Below are 10,544 nucleotides of genomic sequence, written 5' to 3'. Positions count from 1 at the left end.
TCTCACATCTTGATTAAACCATTTTTCTGATCTATGTTAGCCATGGGGCTCAGTACCTTTTAAGTGGGGCAGATCACATCCTGTTGTGTCAGTGGTCTAGGCAGGAGTGGGAGGAATCAACTTCCTCTTTCCCAGAATTCTCCTGTTCTCATTACATCATTTCTATTTCTTGTCTGGTTTTTCCGCCTATATTTCCTGCCTGGCCAATCAGCATTTATTTATAACATGATTGACAGAATACAGACAATTCTCCCACACCACAGACCCTTGTCATTTGACTGAAACTATGAGCACAACCTCCAGAATGGTATAATGACTACATTGTTGCCTTACATTCATTCTGCATAAAATAACCAAGACAATTTAATTTAGACATAAATATGGCCTTTTTATTCCTCAGAACCTCCTCATGGGACTGGAAAGGACCCAGGTTCTATTCCCACACTGACCTGTTGATTGACAGTTATTTGTAACGCCAGTTCCAGGCAATGCCGTGCCGTCTTCTGGCCTCTGCAAGCCCCAGGCATGCAGCATGGTACACAGATGTGCATGCAGGCCAAACACCCATATTCATAATTTTAAAAAAATTAAGCTCCTTTAAAACAAGAGAGTAATAGAGGGGTAAATATGATCAAAGTATATTATATACATATAAAATGTCAAAATGAATCCTATTGTTTTGTAAAGTTAATATATACTCATTTAAAGTTTAAAACCTTCAAAGACCCCCTCATAACTTAGTTTAGCAGTATTCCAGGCATAGCGCAAAACATTTTTATGAATTATTCAATTAGTTTATTCGTTATCCATGAATTCATATATTTATTGTTACAGGTTTCTTTGTCTCAAGTGTCTATTGAATGCCAGAATGTATCCCAGTCTGCATTTCTGTCTTAGTAGTAAAGCCATGAAGAAAACAAATTAATGTAAGCTTCATAGACTCAGGATCCCCTCCTCCCCCGCTTGTGTTCCAAGACCCAAACAAAATAGAATCTGAAGGCCTTTAGAAAGTACCGTGCAAACCCCAATCATCCGCAGTGACACATCTTTCTGATCCCCTTATGGTGGTTTTTGTTCAGGCCAGATGGAAACGCTTTGGTTTACCGCACACTGTGTTCTTGGTAGTTCCTTTTCCGAGTCCATTGGCTGTCATCTCTAATTATAAAAAGTGACATCATGCTACTAGCAGTGGTTTTCAGAATGTATGATCAGCATTTCCAAAAGAAATGTGGAATTAGAAACCGAATGCATCCAAAAAAACTTGAGAGATCTCATCTACAAGAGAATACGGTCCCAACAATCTTAGTTCTTACTCCTGTGAGTGGAACTATCCAGTAAGTCCACACTTGCACGTTATAGAGGGTCAGCTCCATTAAAGACTTCACTGAGGCTCTGCTTCATATTTTAAGGACTGGGTGTTTTTACCTTTTTCTCAGTTTGGTTTTATCAATAGCTGAACTTTTCCTGTCTTATAGCTGAAGGGAAAGTGAAACTGAATAATTTAATGGAAGAGCTGAGAACTGTTTTAGGTAAGTGTGAACGTGATGAACTTTTTACGCTGCTTTAATGCTATCTCCTACTGTGTATTCCTCTTCTTGCTAATTTTACCACCTTAGCCTTTTGTTAATTAAACATTTTTCATCTACTTCCTTTGAATCGCCTATGCTTTTACAACAGACATATGTCAAAACTTCAGATAGTTCAAAAATTAAACAGTGACTATTTATAGATGGAATTTGAGGGGTGGGTCATCAACAACATTAAAATTTTCTGAGAAATTGTATGAGCATTGGGTTATTCGAGGTATGTTCCTTAATAAGTACATAACCTTTGTTATAGATAAGATTATGTTTTAATTTTTATATTTCTAAATCTGTTGCTTATTCTACATGAAAACACGTGTCCTCACAGATTGTTTATCTATCCATGAAAGATGCTAGCCATGTTTAGTTTTTCATAATTTGTAATCATTTGATGGTGTTCGCAGCAGTGTCAGCACATTTTTGTAACAGTATGAGAACTTTTGAGTCCTAATTTTACCTTTCGGCTCCTCTCCAACCAAAGTCAGAGAAGACGCTGTGAGGGTTGCCCATCTCTCCTTCACTAATGCTGATCCTTGTGGGGGGCCAGGGATCCGAGCTCAGGTCCTCATCTTGTACAGCAAGCACTTTACCCACGGAGCCGTATTTCCAGCCCCTTCCTGCCAGAATTCTAAGGAAATTCCTCACATATATGGGAATTCTGTCATCTCACTCACGATCCCATCTAATCTTCTTCTGTAGGTACCATTAACATCAGAATTTTCTGGATTATGTTTCTAATATAGGAACTTTCGCAAGAGACATTCAAACTATCACATGGATTCTAGATTGCTTTTCCTAATTTTGTGCATAGCTCATGTCTGTTTTAATATGAAAAGTTATTGAACTCACTGATTGTTCTGCACCTATTAAATGAGCATATGGTCTTTGTCTTTCATTCTCATATGCCATAATTTATGTATTACTTTTGCGTGTTGAACCATCATCACCTTATTATGGTGAAAATTTGCTTTTAAGCTTAAATTTGGTGTGTTAATATTTAGTTAAAATTTGATTTGTTAAATTTTGTATCTGTGTTTGTCAGAGGTAGTGACTTGTAGTTTTCTTTCTTGATGCGTGTTTTTCTAGCTTTGCTATTAGGATAACAGAACCCAAGTCCACTTTTGAAACACTTTCTCACAAGCATTTACCAAATGCATTTTTGATACATTCTATTACTTAATAATTAACTAACTAATATAAGATGTGTACTATGTGTGCCTTTCTACATGGAATTTATGTGCATCATAATTTATAGTTCCAAATATGATCATTTCAAACTCCTAGAGTAAATATTTAAATTTTACTTCATACAAGAATGCACTCAGTTATTACTCATTTTATTCTCATCTGTAAACATAGTTAAGGTTTATAAATTTCATAACTTTACAGGGTCAAGAATCAGCGCTTTTAGGTCTCAAATTCCTTTCATGTCACCATTTGTGTCTTCTTTAGGAGAGCCAGTAGATATTAATGACCTCCAGGATACTCTGAAAGACATGAAGATTGAGTTCACAGACAAAGAGTATTTGCGTCTGATGAGAGATCTTCCACTTGATGGTAAGCATATGGATGTGTATTGATATGTATTGGTAAGGATTGACATATATAAATTCTTCAGAAGGTTTTTGAGTACTTGATTGTGAAATTTTTCTAAGATGGTAGAAAATTGTTTCTATTTCTTATTGTTTTATTTAATATTCATACATGCACATAATATGTGTTTATCAACTCCATCCCCATTCCCTTCCCTCCAACTCCTCCCTTAAATACCCTTCTACTTTTCCCTCCCATCTTCACATGACCAGGACTTTAAAATCATTCCAGAATATTTTTACCAAAAGAATATCTGAATCATTTACTTCTCAGTATGGGAAACGAAAGCTCTTTCACTCATTTTCCTCCCAGCGTGGCCCGTGTGTTGTCCTTGTTTGTGCTAACATGCCAGAAAGTACAAAGAAAAGTACAAAAAGGAAAAAAAAGTGAGGCAAATCAGAAATTTAAAACCAAATCAAATGGGTTATGTGTTTCCGAGTTTTCAGCCAATGGTCAGTGGTTTTCGTGCACCAGTGAATAGATTTGCTTCATGAAAGTTTTTCTCCAGAGGCTGGAGAGATGGCTCAGGGGTTAAGAGAATTTGCCTCTCTTGCAGAGGACCCAAGTGCAATTTCCAACGCCTACATGATGGCTCACAACTACCTGTAACTCCAGCCCCAGGGGCTCTAATGCCTTCTTCTGACTTCCCCAGTCACAGGCATACAAATAGTATGCATACGTGCCCCCAAAATATCCACATACATAAAATGCAAGGGTGTTTTAAAATTAAAAAAAGAAATAAAGTCATTCTCCAAACAAACTCCATTACAATGAGAGAATACAAATAAATCTAGAAGGAAACTATTAGAAGCTGATCTTTTTGAATCATGGAATTTTAAAAATTATAGTTCATTGGTCATTGATTTAAGCAAATCCTCCTTATTAATGTTTTCTGACCTTGTTTGTGCTTTCTTCTTCCAGCTTCAGGAAAAGTATATAAGAAAAGGATATTGGAATGTATAAGGCATCTTAAAAGTGAGTGCAAAGCATCATGGAAGGATAAATATATATGATTCCAATACTGTCCGTGTGCACAAGTTCATCTCTATTAAATAGAAATATCGTGAATGTATTTTCTCAGGATTATATTTTGTATTATATTTCCCAACATAACATGCTGGGTTATTATGCTACAATTCCCTGGGAATTTATCTAGACCCATTTAGAATTACATAGTATTCAATATAAACAAAAGATGCCGCCATCAGGGAATGAGATACTACATCTAGTTTCAATGTTGTTTTACACCTGTGACTAAGTCTTCCTGAATCTTAGGTCCTCATGTATAGTGATATTTTATTTATATTTTAATAAATAAAGCTTGCCTGAAGTTCAGAGGGTAAAACTAAGCCGATAGAGGCCAGGCAGGGATGTCATACACCTTTATTTCCAGGATCTGGGAGACAGAGGCTGATGGATCTCTGTGAGTTCAAGGCCACCCTTGGGCTACACAAGATCAATGCAGAAACAGATCCAGGTGGTGGTGGCTCACAACCTTTAATGCCAGTACTAGGGAGTCACATGCCTTTAAGCCCAGAACTAAAAGGGAATATAAAATGGGAGGAAACAAAGGCTCAGGGCTCAGTCTGCAGTTGCCTAGCCTTGGTAGAGGTAAAACTTCTTTAGTAGCTTGAATGTTTTGCCTTTCTGATCTTCAGCTTGAACCCCAATATCTGTCTGGGTTTTTATTATTTCTGCTGCACTCATGAATAAAAATGATGGCCATAGCCCACCTAAATTAATTAATAAGGGCTTTCCACATTTTGATATCTTTTTAATGCTTTGTCTCTCTTAAGGAGGAAAAGTTGATCTGAATAACTTGAGCCCATTTCTAGAAACCATGGGACTCAATCTCTCACAGGACGAATATGAAGACTTTGTAGAAAACCTGCCAGTTGATGGTAAGCTTATAGGCTAAAGCATGTCCCTTTGGGGACACCGTAGGTTTAACAGCATCTTTAGATGGCATTGATTTGATGTCAAGAGGATGTTTTGAAAGGTTTGCAACAGAATCCAGATAAAAACATATACTGTCTTCATTCGTTCAAGTCTAGCAGCTGGCCTCCGCCGTGGTGGTGGCCACACTGGATACTGTGTGATTGCAAAGGAACTTACCTACTAGGAATGTTTAAAGAAAATGCCTGCTGTGAATGCTTTACCTGACCTAAATTAGAAAAGCAATGGCTAGAGAGAAGCACGGGGATTTTAAAATATATATAACTGTGGACACTGAGAATAATTACACCACTACAATGAGTTATTGTGTGTATTATAAGCTTTGGATTTTAAATACAATAATAAATGAGAATTTTTCCCAATGGAAAATAATTTGCCAATATGGATTGAAGATATGAAAAAAATAACTAGACAGATAATGGTAACTGGAAAAAATAGTCAATTCTCTACTGCTAGCCATCATTCCAACAAGGAACAGAGGCTGAAACCGTTCTTCCATTTTGCTTTCATGTTTTGTGGTGCTAGAGATTGGACCTAGGGCCTGGCACATGCTGGTTGGGTTCTCTTTACCACTGGTTTGTGTCACCAGTACCAGATAATTTTCAGAATAACTTCTTTAAAATCTTCCAGTAACTTTGTTCTAATGCTATCTAAATGGATCCAGAAAGCACACTGGAAATGGTTGCAGTCTCTTGAAACCTCGACGCCTACCTCCAATGACATATCTCCTCCAACACCTCCAAATCCTTCCCAGACAGTTTCACCAACTGGGGACCAAGCATTCACACATATGAACCAATGGGAGCCAATCTCATTCCAACCACCACCATGTACAAAACTAAATAGAATAAAAGGGGTGGGGGATGTTACATCAACTTGGTGCCAAATACCTAAAAATAAAACGTAAGCATCTAGAATTAAATTTTAGATGATGCCAGTGTCCTAGTTGGGAAAGGTGGAAGGATCCTCACTGTTGCTCTGTGGTTTTCTTGCAGATAATGGAAAGGTTAATCTGAAAAATATTGTGCCAAAATTGAAAGATTTTGAGGGTGAGTTTCTCTAACACTATAAATGTGTATCTTAAATATTCCCCCAATATATTGTTGATAGCAGCAGTCATTTTACTCAATTATTTGTCAGACCAAATTTATTCAATAATTTATGTATTCAAAATAAGCCACCAAGACTTACTCTTTTTTATTGCTGTTTTTGTTTGTTTTGTGAGAAAGGGTCTCTCTGTGTCATCCTAGCTGTCCTGGAATTCACTGGGTAGACCAGGCTGGCCTGGAGCTTACAGAGATCGGCCTTTCTCTGCCTCCTGTATGCTGGGGCTAAAGATGTGAGCCACCATGACTAGAGCAAGTCCTTTCTTGTTTATAAGTATTTCTTTGCTACATGTAAATAGCTAAATTTCAAATAAGCATGTTAATAAAATAGATAAAGTTTTGGAAAGCTCAAGATGTCTTTCTGTTTTATAAGTCAGTATTGCTAATGGCAACTCAATATCCCATTGGTAGCCTAGATTGCCTTCTGCATGCCATCCCCTAATACTGAGAATGCCTTTGTTATGTTACTATTGCAAGGGAAGGTTTGCTTCGGCTTCTGTTGTCACCTTGTCACTTTGTATTTGCATGTCCCATCTTGTCTCTTCTCCTTAACTCCAAGCTGAAATTACAACCATATGACTATTATTTTTAAAAGACATATCATAGGTCATATTGGTTAATAACATGTTTTTACAAATACCTTTTTTAAAATAAAATTATCAGACCAGCCCAGTGGGGAAAGCTATGTGACCTTAGTTCAGTCCCAAGGGCCTAGTGTTGAAGGAAAGAACTGACATACAGAGCTATCCTCAGACCTCCATATGCATGAGTACACAGGCACATGCATGCACACATGCGTGCGCACACACACAGAATAAATATTTTTAAATAAGTTAACCAATTTTTTTATTTTCGCCTGTAAACATTCTGTCTTCTCAAAGGAGAGAAGATCAGTGTGGGTGGCCTGAAGAGCGCTGTTGGAGAAATGGGGATCCAACTCAAGGACAGAGAGTATGTGAACCTGCTGGAGACGCTGGTATTTGATGGTGAGTTAGTGTTGCTGTGACCTCCAGAAGCTAACTGGTCTTATGGTTCTGCTCTTTGGAACTTAACGTTATTTTTTTCCTTTTTCCATTTGCGTGTGTGTGTGTGTGTGTGTGTGTGTGTGTGTGTGTGTTGGACATTGGTTTATCGGTATGTGTAGGCACAGTGTGTGGGTGTGCGTGCACGTGTGTGTGTGTGGCGGGCATTGGTTTTTCAATGTGTGTAGGCACGGTGTGTGGGTGTGCGTGGTGGGGGGGCATTGGTTTCTTAGTGTGTGTAGGCACGGTGTGTGGGTGTGCATGTGTGGCGAGCATTGGTTTTTTTCAGTGTGTGTAAGCACAGTGTGTGTGTGTGTGTGTGTGTGTGTGTGTGTGTGTGTGGCGGGCATTGGTTTTTCAGTGTGTGTAGGCACGGTGTGTGGGTGTGTATTTATGTGCATGTGGAGCCCTGGTTGATGCTGTGAGTGCCCCTCAATCCCATTCCTTGAGGCAAGCTCTCCAGCAAACCCAGGGCTCACAGGCCTAACTGGCTCACCGTAAGCTTGCTGGGAGACCCGTGCCTGCTTTCCAAGGCTGGAATCACCCACACCTGCACTGTGTGAGCCCTGGGGACCCTAAATTCTGTTCTTGCTGCACAGGGCAAGTGCTTAACCACTGAGCCTTCTCCAGACCTCTGAAGTGTGTATTTTGAAATGCTGTGTGTTGAAATGTCGCCTGTACCCACCCTCCAGCTGTACCAGCCCTCCTCATAAACAGTCTCCGTTGCTCCTGTGACGCTTTGGGTACAGACCTTAGTTCTCAAAAACTCTTCCACAAAACCACGAGAAGAAAGAAAAACATCCCTGCTGACTTTTCCGTGCGGGGAGGGGAGGGGCATCTTTGACCCCGGTGCACTAGAGGTCCTGGAGGAATCCCTGACCTCTCTGAGGCTCTTTCCTAAATCCTGCTACTAAAACTTGCCCCTTCCTCACCTTTTACCCCTCCCCCACCACTAAATCTTCAAAGTTCTTGTTTTTATTCTCACTGTTTGAGAGTAGGCCAAATTTCTCTCCCTTTTCCATCAATATTGCCCTTGCAGAGAACCTGTGTTCCATTCCCAGCACCCACCTGGTGGCTTATATGTAGCTCTAGTTCCAGGGATCCAGTAACCTCTTGAGGCCTCTACAGAGGCTAGGCACACAGGCACATGCTTGATACATGGCATATGCAAGCAAATACTCATACACATAAAATTAAAAAACAAATCTCTTTTTATTTATTTTTTTTTATTTTTCCATTCAATTATTTACACTTTCTTCCCTCCTCCCAAACCCCTCCCGCTCCCACATACTCCCTCCTCCCTCTCCTACCCTGCTTGAAAGAGGGCAGGGAACCCTGCCCTGTGGGAAGTCCAAGGCCCTCCTCCCTACATCCAGGCCTAGGGAGCTGTGCATCCATGTAGACTAGGGTCCCAAAAAGCCAGAACATGCTGTAAAAACAAGTCCCAGTGCCTTTATCAATGGCCTCTCAGTCAGCCCCATTGTCAGCCACAATCAGAGAGTCCGGTTTGATCACATGCTCATTCAGACCCGGTCCATCTGGATTTGGTGAGCTCCCATTAGAACAGGTACACTGCCTCAGTTGGTGGACCAACCCCTCGTGGTCCTGACTTCTTTGCTCGTCTTCTCCCTCCTTTTCCATCAAGGAAGCAGGGATGGGAAGATTGTGTGAGGATTGTATGAGCCAGAGGTTGGGGAGGGCTGCAGTGAACACGTCAGGACCATTGCACTCAGAGCCCACAGCAGCTGTGGTTACCTGCGTGAGAGCAAAGTAAAAAAAAAAAAAAAAAAAAAGCATGGATGGGGAAGGGACACAGCAGTCCCCTCCCCTGGCTGAGAAGCTATGGACACTTGATCGCTGCTAAGGGAAATTCTGTTTTCTTTAGGAATGTGGTCCCTGGTAGGTTGCTCCAGAGGGGACCCTGTGTCCATTCTTATAGGGGAAGCACTAATTGGAGTCAGTGGACAATTTTAAAGGGGGGTGGGATTGGGAACTGGCTTGGCAGTTAAGAGTAATGGCTGTTCTGTCAAAAGACTTGAAATTGGTTCCCAGCATCTACATCAGACAACCCACAGCTCCTGTAACTCCAAGTCCAAAGGAATTTGCCCCATCTTCTGGCCTTTAGGGGCACCCACAAAGCATGTGCATGCATACGTGTATGTATGTGTGTTCATGCAAATGTGTGTATGTGTGCTCATACACACACAAAAAATTAATATCTTTTAAGAAGACATGAAGTTGGGAAGAAAACGTAGGGGAAACCTGGGGGATAATTATAATTGAATCACTATGTATATATATATTAAATTCTCAAAGAATAAATAAATATATTTTAAAACTAATTCAAGGGGCTGGAGAGATGACTCTGTGCTTAAGAACACTTTCTGCTCTTGCAGAGGACCCAGGTATGGTTCTCAGCACCCACATCAGGGAGCTCACAGCCATCTGTCATTCTAACTCCAGGGAGTCTAATACCCTTCTTGACCCCCCAGGACACCAACAAGCAAGTGGCCCACAGACAGACATGCAGTCCAACACTCATACACATAAAAGGTAAAGTTAAATAAATCTTTTTAAGAATAATATTTGAAGATGGAAAAGAAAACAGGTAAGAACAATGAGTGTGTGAATCCCAGCTCTCCTGTATTAGCCAGTATTTGTCTTGGAGGTGGATGTGTCGATAGACCAGTCAACAACACATGACGTTTGCTTAGTCCTAATGGTGTTCAGGACCCATCCTCACCACACACAGCAATGGCGCTTGGCCCCTGTGTTACAGCGAAGGAAACAGAGGCCTAGATCTGCTTAAGGCCTCCAAGCCAGAGTGTAGCAAAGCCCGGGCATTTGCACTCACGCTCCCACCCCTACCCCAGACACTCGTTCTGTGCCAGCACAAGGCCCATTCCTTGACCTCATTGTGACTTGACGATGGAAGAAGATCCACTCCCTAAGGTCAGTCACAGAACAAAAAGTCTAGCCCTGTATTCACCGAGGCATTCTCGGTCCTGAACTGTAACTTCTTTTATTTACTACAGAAAATAACAAAGTTTTCCGAAATCGACTCCTGTCCAGCCTGAGGGGTTTCAGAGGTGAGTAGCAAATGTGAGGAAGCAGTATAAAGGCCGGTTTGAGATTTCCTCAAAGATTATGGTCACAATTCTTCGGGAACCTGTTCTATGTATCGATCACTTTGGTCTTTATTTCATAGATGGTGTGTTAGTTAGGTCAGCAGCAAGCTCAGAGGAATCAGCCTTGAATGCCCAGCTTTATTTCTGGGTGCCTTG

The 10,544-nt window shown here is 40.6% G+C and overlaps 1 long non-coding RNA gene across 1 annotated transcript; it reads left to right on the top strand.

The window, feature by feature from the left end:
- Positions 1 to 3,102: 3,102 nt before the first annotated feature.
- On the top strand, positions 3,103 to 5,031 carry LOC121436102. Its single transcript, XR_005972649.1, has 3 exons — positions 3,103 to 3,140; positions 4,098 to 4,151; positions 4,973 to 5,031. It is a non-coding gene; the product is annotated as an uncharacterized LOC121436102 (long non-coding RNA).
- The last annotated feature ends 5,513 nt before the right edge of the window (positions 5,032 to 10,544 follow it).

The sequence above is a fragment of the Microtus oregoni genome, unplaced genomic scaffold (genome assembly GCF_018167655.1).
Source record: "Microtus oregoni isolate MIOR12 unplaced genomic scaffold, Mior012 000048F_ref0000485, whole genome shotgun sequence".
In the NCBI taxonomy this organism is placed as follows: Eukaryota; Metazoa; Chordata; class Mammalia; order Rodentia; family Cricetidae; genus Microtus; species Microtus oregoni.
This window is presented reverse-complemented; position numbering and strand designations above follow the sequence as displayed.